This window comes from Acyrthosiphon pisum, chromosome A1 (genome assembly GCF_005508785.2).
Source record: "Acyrthosiphon pisum isolate AL4f chromosome A1, pea_aphid_22Mar2018_4r6ur, whole genome shotgun sequence".
NCBI classification, from domain to species: domain Eukaryota; kingdom Metazoa; phylum Arthropoda; class Insecta; order Hemiptera; family Aphididae; genus Acyrthosiphon; species Acyrthosiphon pisum.
In genome coordinates, this window is record NC_042494.1 from 90,735,548 (window position 1) to 90,747,055 (window position 11,508).

At 30.7% G+C, this 11,508-nt stretch overlaps 1 protein-coding gene across 4 annotated transcripts in view; it reads right to left on the bottom strand.

Moving 5' to 3' along the window:
- LOC100161885 overlaps nucleotides 1-4,780 on the bottom strand; it is a 45,309-nt gene extending 40,529 nt beyond the window's left edge. The window contains exon 1 of one of the 4 annotated variants that reach the window (XR_003839091.1): nucleotides 4,292-4,780. The gene's annotated coding sequence lies outside the window, so the exon portion shown is untranslated. The remainder of the gene's footprint in view (nucleotides 1-4,291) is intronic. The other 3 variants (XM_029487751.1, XM_029487753.1, XM_029487752.1) reach the window with 3 other exon arrangements.
- Nucleotides 4,781-11,508: the final 6,728 nt, after the last annotated feature.

Here is an 11,508-nt window from a genome sequence, read left to right on the forward strand (position 1 = left end):
TTACCTTTAGATTTTATAAGAGGTCAATTCACTCTAATTTTTTAAACTAACGAAGCTACACGTGTTTTGCTGAGCGTAAAATTTGGTATGTTACGCATTTGTAAGACGGAGACAACACATGCGGGACGCGGGTATCAAGTCCTCTTAACAAAACTAATTTAACAAATTATATACTAACTTTGAAATGTTATAACTTCGAAACTATGTCCGAGCCCCAAATTCTGACTTCCCCATCGTTTTCAGGATACTTAACTACATAAGTTTGAAAAAAAATTTGTCCCGTAAAGTAGGAACATTACGTTTTAATTATTTATCTTTTAATAAATGTTTTAATTTTTAGGATTTTTAGGATTTTCACCTATAAAAAGTAGTGTATGATCCAAATCAAATGTATGAATCAAATCAAATTTTTTTTAATTTATTTAAACCTTTGAAATTCCATTATGTTAAAAAAATCTGGCATGTAACATAAGTTACACTATATATATAATTTTATTGGAAATTGATTATATTGATGTTAAATAGCCTTATATATACTATATTTCAGAGTGTAAAAGCATTGAATTACCTTAATAAATGTTTGGAAATCACGCCCAGTAACATTCTATTGGATTCTCGAGGAAATATAAAACTCTGTGACTTTGGTATCTCAGGGCAGTATAGGCTTGATATAATGAGTAGAAATATCAATCACCTTTATATAGCTGTATGTTTCGTTGGAAGTATTTATTTCAAAATAGTTTGTGGTGTAATTCTATTTAATTTGAGCCGGAAGACATTGATCCCGATCGAAGAGCTGATTATGGTACTAAATAAGATATTTGGTCCTTAAGTATCACATTAGTAGAAGTTGCTACTGGCCAATTACCATACTCGGGATGCAGTTCTCATTTTCAACAACTCTGTCAGATTGTTAAAGAAGATCCACCACGATTGCAGGCTTCTGACAACTTTTCTCCTAATTTTGTGAATATTGTTAATACTTGGTAATTATACATACATTCAATTTGATAATATTAAGCAATTAATAACATGTATAAAATAATTATTTGTAGTTTGATAAAAGCTGTAAACCAAAGGCCAAAAAAAAAAGAATTACTAGAACACTTATTCATAAAAGGAAGTGATGCTGAAAGTGTAGATGTAGCTTCTTATGTTAGAGAAATAATGGCTGCAATGGAAAATGATGGCGCAGAGTCACCTTTGACTATGCAGGGGCCCTTGCCCTTGGGCACACAGAGTTTAAGCAACAACAAAAAAAAAAAGCCACTGAAAACATCTAAATGTACTTTAGTTTAATGACTTTATTCTTTTGAAATTCAAACATTAACATATACTAGTTTAATTTTAATTAAAAACACAAAGGCAGAATCTAGTTGCAATAATAATAATACATATGAAACAAATTAATTAAAATAAGACAAGGTTAAATAACTGCACATACATGTATAAATTATTTAAACAATTTTTTTCATGATAATAATTATTAATTAATAATGGAATTAAAACCATTTGGACGATATAAAAGCTACGAAGGTACCTAACCTACGATTAGATAATTACCTACGTACCAGGGATAGGTTGGTCTGTAGTTGATAATTCGCAGTTGCTTGAGTATATGACTGTCTTAATATTTGGAAATGATAAATTCGAAACACCAGTATTTTCTTTTATGTCAAACGTGGGCCCTGTTTCTGAGCTTTTAGGTTTAGAGGTATCTTTATATTATGATGAGGTGCAGGAAGGATTGATTTGTTTATTAATTTTTTCAACTTCTTCAAGTGTAAAATATGAAATTAATTTAGGTACCTAGCTTAATGATATTTTCATTTCTAGCTGCAATTTTTTTTTTCTGGACCACTTAAATATGTTCTTTTTGACATAATTATAAACGAGACTTTAAAATATTACACACAACAGTGAACACTTTAAAGATATTTCTAATAAATAAGTAAACGTGACGTTAATAGCGTACTAATCGAAATATGAACTAACTCTAAAGCAATTTCGTCAAATACATCAACGAAGATTATACACCCTAATAAAACACGCTAAAATTCGGAGGGGGCCCATTTACCCCCGGCTCTAGGCTCGTGCCCCACGTACCCTTAGGGTAAAGACGTCATTGCGCATTTGTGTACCCTTGATAGTATTCTTAATTATGTTACAGAGTACACAGTCCATAAGTACTTAATGAAAATCAAGATTTATTTAGTTTCAGTATACTTACTCAGTTGTAATTAATTAGGTTTCACATAATCGTGGATTTCAATTTATTTCTATCCATAGGTCCATAATTTTTAAGAATACAATTATATTTTTACAGTAGCTAGTAAAACAATCAATTTATTTTATTGGTAAAATAATAATAACAATTTTTTGTATAGGCATAGTTTGATTTATTCGTATGACCATTAAATATAGTGTCTACACTTAAAATATGTGTTAACATACTTGTCTACAATATTATTAACGTAAAACAAGAGTATAAATTGCACAACTAGTAACATTTAATAATAAATTAGGTAGGTAACACACAAACATTACAAACAGTTTATATCATGACGCATTTAACCGAGAACGTTTACCTATATATTTACATAATATATTTTATTGGTTGAAATATTATGCGTGTTTCGATCATTTCGTTTTGCTCGAGAGTTGATATTTTTAAAAATTGGCATACCTATTGCATTCCAATGATACATTGTATTGAATAAATTCAGAAAATTAAAAATCATATTTTACTGAGGACGATTAAGATAATGTTTCTCGTCCATCTTAAATAATAATATAATAAGTGTATACATCTGATATAGGCAAATATAATCAACATTCAGCATTGTATAATATTATGGTGTGCAATGTGTTTCTTACCTTAGTACTTATGCGTTTGTGATTACATTCGTCAAGGTAACATTACGTACAGTTTAATACACTATATAGAACCTATAATATATATAGCATTACGTATACAAACATTACGATTTAAATGCAATCGACGATATTATTATCATATAGTTTAAGCGTACCTTGATTGAGTTTTAAATTTAAATAAAATGTGTAATAATAATATATGCAATAATATATCAATGTCTAATGTTTTTTGTTTAGTTTTCATAATATAATATATTTATGTAATATAACTCATCAGCTCTTCTTTATTAGTAAGACTCCATTTCATACATTATGTATAATTAGTTAATTATCTCTTTTTGATAGTAAAACACGTTTTTCTTTTACGAAGAACCCTTGCACAGTATTAATTAAAAAATTCGAAGGTATAAAAGTACTGATGCGTTATAAATTATAATGATATTACTATATAGGTATTATAGATATATATATATAAAATATATGTTTTTTTAAATGTATGTTTTTTATAAGTAGAAGATACATATTAATTTATTATACATATATACACTACATAGATACATGGATATAATGCATATTATCATATTATTCTAATGCTATATACCCATTTTAAATTCAAATGTATATTATGATCGGGAACGTTATTGTAATTTGCTTATGACAAATACCTACGTACTATCGCGATAAATTTGTATGTACTTCGAATTATCCTCAAATAATAAATTCATTAGGTACTGAGCATTTTTCCAACAAATCTAATTACAATAATGTATAAGCGTCTTTTCTTCTAGATATGAGTATAATGCATATGTATAAATTATGTATATTTATTGTGTGTGTGTATTTCGTATATTATCATAATAATTTGTCGTGACTAGCTCAAGCTCTGTAGCGCTCGTATTCGACCCTAGCTCGACGTGGTATATGAGCGTATGACTTGAAAAGTTTACCTACCGGCGACGTTCGGTCGGCAGAAAATAATCATTATTATTATTATAATATCGTATTACCGTTTACCAGCACCATCGCGTGTAGGCGGTATTAAACGATTCGTCGTTCCTATTTCCGTATACACACGTAATAATAATATCATTATATAAGACGCGCGTGTGGTATCTCACATTTGTATACACAAATGTATAATACCTACTATATCAAATTGCACGGATAATATATTATTCAAGTAGGTATCAAAAAGTTTTATGTAGGTACGCGAAGAGACTTTAACGCGCAGAACCGCGTGTTGCGGGAACTGTACCTATACCTAATAGCGATACAATTATTATTATATATATATAGGTATTTTATCACTTCGACCGTATGCAAAAAAACAACTACCTATATAATAACTTGGTCGGTATACCTATCTATTATTATTTATTATACTTAAAGAAGTGAATACAAAACATAGACTCACTGAGATTTCATTCGTACGATCATCTCAGACAGATCGCGATCGTGGCCGCTAACACATTCAAACGCATATATATATATATATATATACACGCGATGTATATTGGTGTATCGTGTATATATTATATATATATAGCACTCACTCTCGCGAGAACTCCGGTGGTAGTGAATGTAATTTTTACGATTACGATAAACGAATATGATTATAAAACATTTATATGAATTAACACTGGACGAGTCGTAAGTGTATATAATATTATTATGATATAGGTACCGTCGTCGTACGCCGATCTCGGCCGCGTGTCCCGGTCGAGACGAACAAGACTACGGAGTCATCGATGACTGTAATATAACATCAGACGGTGATGGCCTGGCCGCGGTTCGCGTCAAACTGAACGCTGCTCATTCAAAAAAAAAAGAACACAACAAAACGTAGGAACACACGAATCGGTCTGGTCGACGGCCGTATGCGAGCGGCGTGTCCGCAGTCAACTCCCACTACATTACAATAATGTTTATGCGTGTATATTATAATGTATATGTATATATACGACTGCATCACTATAATATACATTCGTTCGGGTATAGTGGAGGTGAGTATTGTTACGTCATCACGTCGAGACCCACTTTTCTTGGGCGGCGGCGGCGGCGATGTACTTACCTATATTTATACGATATATATCATAATTATTCAGATGTACCCATCGCAACCGCGAGATCGGATCTCAAAATCCCGGAATACCTATGATTTATAATAATTTTAGGTATGTACTATTATAACTGAACTAAGACGTCTCTATGTACCGAAAAAACACAATATTATTATATATTATACCTGTAACATCATTGAAATTACATTAAAACATTCGTAGTTTTATACTCCAATGTATACAATTATCGTACATCGTATTATATTATATAATATATACATATTTATATTACACTAGCTGATCCCACGCACTTCGTTGTCCGTAAAAAATGACGAATCTTAAAAAAATTGTGATTGTTCAACTCCTTTCGGGTGTAACTCGCTACAGTAAATGCAACTCAGCCTCCCTGGTAGGCAATCCACGTCTTGCTATAAGTGCAACTCGGTTACCTTGGTAGACAATGTGTGAAAATTCTATATGTAATATGATACATGCTTGTACCTGACTGCCCGAACCAATGGCAACCATTAATAAATAAATACTAATTTATCCTAATTATTTCTTCTAGGCATAACCAAAAGCAAAATTTCCATCGCAAATCACAAAATCCCTGTTTGAGCAACTCCCCGGGGTTGGATACCGGAGTCGGTTGTGAATCCGAACCATTCAAGGACCCACTCATAATGATTCGCGAATCGCGATACGTTTTTTTACGGACAAAACCACAATAATTTCTCACTATTATTTACTGCTGTATTTTATATCAGTGTTTCCCTTTTTTTAATCCATCCTACTCTCATATATTATTAAATTCATCGTTAAATTATTATTTACGATTATGGCAGTTTGAGTAGGTATCACTTTTCTGATGAGCAGATTTTACGAGTAAATCAACCATTGTAGGAATTTCCAGGCAGTTAAATTATTCTCAATTATTTGATGAGTGGTGTTTATCTATAGCGATCATCCACCCCTGGTCGTTAAAAGTCTATTGTCGATTAAAGGAGATATTATTTAACACCTATAATAGATCCTATACCAACCATAATAAATGGAAATATGGTTAAAAAAAACTTTATCAATTGATATCGTTATACATGACAACCCTCATTTTATCTATATTTTTGCTTAATAACGATGTGAACAAATATTTACTGCTTTTGAAATTTGAAATATACTTTGAGGGTTGTCTCGGTTTGGCCAGAACTGTACTGGTTTTAAACATTGCGTCCCGGTGCCCCGGTAAAGTGTTTCAGGTCGGCCAATTATTCCGGAAATAATAAATTCAATAGTTTATGTAAGTTTGTACTTTATTAAACACTACTAGTACAAAATACAATGTTGTTTCGAAAAACTATAGTATAATTACTTATATTTAAATTTACTGACGAAATATATTTTCAAATAAACATATATATTAAAAGCTACGTACCTATTTGAATTGTTGATGTATTAATTTATCGTTAAACATTTTCTATTTTATAATTTATTCATTTAAATATTATAATATATATGCACCTATTAAAAACAATTTAAATGTTTAATTAATTAATTTATACTTTGTATGCCAACTGTCGAGATGTAGCGCAGCTGATTGTTGTTGAGGTGTCGTCAACCGGTGGTTGTCAGCGGAGGAGTGGTAAAATTCTTCCCATAAAAATTATTATACAACAGATGTTAGTCTAAGTAAAATATAATATAATATACCTAGTAACCCTATAAAGACTTTATATTGTCATTCGAAAAAAGGTCGTCTCGTGTTAAATAAATGACTCCGCATAATAATTTATTATAATAATATGTTATATTGATGGTAATATTTACTGCTTTTGGAACAGTGTATAGGTACCTAGGTATCGTGTATATTAAACACTAACGTCGGGTAATTTCTCGGAGTCCGCGATATATTCGACTAGCAGAGTGTCTCGAAATTAACCGAAATAACGCGATTTCGGTTCACTGTTATTATCATCATCATCATCATCATCATCGTCGTCGTCGTCGTGATCATGATCACGATACGCGTATCACTATTATTATATTTTATATCTGTGTGTGTGTGTGTGTGTGTGTGCCTCAAAAATCGTTTACAACACACGCCAACCGCCGATCGCCATGACGTATTGTATACCTGACACCGCGGCGAGTGCGTATATTATATTATAAATGCGTGTGCCGTGTGCGTCGATATAGTATAATATAATAATAATAATAATAATAATACGTTCGATTACGGTGAACCATATTTCTCGACTCGAACCGCCAGTTATTACTGCTGTTATTCGCGTATGGGTACGAGTAAATATAGGTAGGTATATAATGCCCACATCGAATGCAGCGAAACCTCGCGATAACTCGAATCGGTCAGACGGGGTGAAGATAAAAAATTCGAGTCATCAAAAATTCGTGATATAGAAGAAATTGTGTGTACCCACTCATTGAAATACGGGGGCGAAGATATTCCTTCGAGTTATCGAAAATTCGACTTGTAGACGTTCGAGTATTATGAAAGTTCCACTGTATTATATTACACTGCGCGGCGTTTTTGCACGTTCGTCGCCGCAGTCGATAGCTACTATTTTTGACGTGTTTGAAACATGATTTTGGAAAATCCGTAGGTACTTGTGTACCCACTATGATCCGTTGCGCAACATTATCAAAACTTAATTAATTTTCGTTCGGTTTACCGCCGCTCAAACGAAATCGTCGTTTTCGTTTTTATTATTTGTACCAACCTATCCATGTCGGATGTATCACGCGTGGTCCGACCTATATTATATATTATTATGCGGCACCGGGTAATTCTTTCACCCCTCTCGAAATAATGTCTCACGAAAACATTTTTTACATTTTTATGACACAATATTATGACTTATGCATATCTAAATAATATATGTGGGCACTCTGCCTGCGGGGGACCCAGAATGGACACCCTATAGCTGTTATAATATAACAACATAATATGTACTACATAAGCATACAGCGCGGTGTTCTACTCTATAGCTATATAATAGTTGTACCCATATAAATGTCTTAGCGAATAGGTTTTTGGCGGGCCGCGCGCCTCGGGTGAAAAATATAAAACCACTTCTGACGACGCTATAATATACGATCATTATTATTATTATTATAGGTTTATAATAATATTATATTATGTACATGTTATAGGATATCGCGCAATAATATCACGCGATCTTTATTCGATTATGATTACCACCCGAGACGGCGTTCAATTAATTATCCAATACACGACTGCGCGCCGCTACCGGTCTTGAGTCGTTTGAATTGCGTTTAAATGGCTTTCCGACCGCTTAAATAATAAATGTAAACCTATAATTATTATTATTATTTTTTTAATGCTCGTAATACTTACTTATAATCGGGTGAAGAAAAATATTTTTATTTTTTTTCCGTAAAATATCAAATATTTTTGCATACTACGTCGACACTTTTCTCCGGATTAACCGCATTTCGTCGGGATTGTACCTAGTAAATTTAATTCTAAATTTCATAGCCTAAGTATTCATTTATTCAAATTTTATTTTCAATTGGATTTAAATATAAAATATATATTTTAAACATATTTTTACCGCATTCAACCGTTAGGAATTTCAGCTTTTCCTTATAATGAGAGTATTTATTTCCTGGTTTCAGTTCGACGTTTATTTTTTTTTAAATATATACTAAAAAAAACTTCGGAACAAACTGGTTTTTATATTCGTCTGTCAACATAAATACTTGATGTCACCACTTCACCAGCTTCAATACATTACGCGTACCCTTAATATTACAAAATCATCATAATATATTCGTACACTTCCACAAAATGAAAAACATAAGATGATGCTCATCCAACATCCTCTTCTTAATCTATAGCGGCAATTAAATAAAATCATTTTTAATTAAACGATTTATACTTAATACTTATTAATAGATTTTCAGTTTTCTATGTAGTAACACCTAAACATTGAAAAAGGTTAAACTCGTTTCGTTTCAGTATATTTTTTCATATATCATATTAAAATATTATTACTATAATAATATGGTATACTTATTAATTGAAGTAATTTATTTCCTTTAATGTACAATTATTCATTTTAAGCAATAACAATATAATTATACTCGTATATATTTTTAATTATATTCAGTGTACTGCAGTTTTTCATTGACGACACACCGTCATTTTTTGCCGTAAAATATCTAAGTTATAGTGTAATAATAATGATGACCAATATCTCCTGTCTGGATCATAACAAATTGATCACTGAATTAGAATTCAGAATTTTAGAAATGTCACTTAAACTGATGCGATCGCGTACAATATTTAAATTTCTAAATTCAAACAAATATAATTAATTATATACGATTTTTTTTTCGACAAAAATATATAATACAACATAGGTACAATTATTATCCGATCATTCAGATAACATGATATTATAAACAGGCCATAATATATCTATATAACAGTTACCCATAATATAATATGTGTGTGTGTGTGTGCGTTGTGCGTAGACATATTGTGTAAGTAGACATTGATGGATATGTGTAAGATTTCTATTTTAAATTATTGTTTTTAAACATGGACGTCGTCGGGGTCAGTTTGGGAAGCTAATTTTGGGTATTTTAAAGATTTTCTTTAATAGATACGAGGTTCAAATACATCACAGCTGATTTCTTGATTATATCGCGAGCTCGATGTTCCTCACGTAGGTATTGCCCGAAAAAAATAACACGTTGCCTGCAGTGATTGTTTACACAAGATAAAAAAAAAAAATGCTTTCCGCGGCATTATTATAGGCTAGTTCTATATGAGCCTGTCACGAATTTTGTTTTCAATGTACAATATCGTTCCCAGGAATTATGCATATCCTGTGTTATAGTCTGTACCTACTATTCTAAAATAACACGTTTGCCTATTTTATGCACGAACGAAATCTATTACCGGGAATGTAATATTTTTATTATTTTCAGCGATCGAGATTAAGTTTTTATGGTCTTTGGAGTTTTAAAAAAAAAAGTTATTTGATGGATTTCATTTTACCCGAGTTAAAATTATTTTGTGATTACTATACGCGAACAAAAAATTATAATAATAAAAGATAAAATAAATAGGTACATATATAATATGTACCTATTTATTTAATAATATTATTATTGTTAGGCATAGGTACCAATAAAATATTTTAGCCATTCCGCAGTATATATAATTATGCATTTTCTTGAGATTCTATATTTTATATTTGAACACAAAACGATACGTTCAGAACAGCCAGCTGCACGTTTTTCAATTATACCTTTAAGGTAACTCATAAATTCATGCGCACCTACATATTATATACCTTTAATATAATAATATTCATTCATGTCCGTTTTAATCATCTCTGCGTTTAACTTATGTCAGTTTTCGAAATAGCTCCGTTTATATCCGAGCCTCTCGGGCTCTCGTATATCACCAAGAATTTGTAGATCGACAAGAAATGCAATTAACTTCAAATATTTTACTTTTATTTATCCTCGGTTTGTACAATAATTTTAATAAAATATAATATCTTTGTCTTCAAACAGTATCGTATTCCTCATAAATTGTAATTATTATATATTTTAGCGAGCAAAGAAGTGCATAGATACTTATTACTTATTAATTATTATTGCAAATCGCAATATCATAATGTCTAAATTCCGAGATGAAAAGCAAATAATGCGTAGGTATGCTAAAGAAAACCAGAAGACCACTACTTTGATATAATACTATATAACTGTACAATGGCGGAAATGATCCGTCATTAATTTTTTATTCTTTTTTAAAATCTTTATTTAATGACGTTAATCGCTTGTGTGTGTTATGTGTATATAACTGAACTGCGTTTTAAAAATCGTTTTGTAAAGATTATTTTTTTTTCGTTTACAGTTAATAGATATTTGTGGAATACACAGTGTTAGTAAACCAAACATATATTTACCAAAAATAAAAGCAAAATGAAATTATATGTAATTTATTAAATTTAGTAATAAAGTAATTTTTCAAAGAAACAATGTGATTGTTCATAATATAAATATATAATGTATTGGCACCTACTAAAAAGCGCTGCAACACGATTGCGCAATTTTTCCTTTTTTGACCCGGCTAATTACACCACGATTGCGCAAAAAATTTGGAACACGATTGCGCTTCGATCCCTTTTTACCTGTTAAAATCAGAACACCATTGCGCACCTAATGATATGTGTATATACTATATATAATAAATTATATACAACATAAAAAAAATGTATACATACAATACATATTCATATACATGCACTTAAACCATATAACTAGTTATTAGGTGTTATTACCTATTAATTCACAATTTTCCTTCCCAATTATTACAGGCTTAGGACTGTCAACAAATTATCATCGTTGGCTTGGTTAAAAATTGTTTTTTTTCTAAATGTATGTCGTAAGTCGATATTTTTTTCTTTATATAAAAATAATAGTAATAAAATAATAATAATAATTAAATAATTGTATTTACATAGTAATAAGTCGATATTTTTTTTCTTCATATAAAAATAATAGTAATAAAACA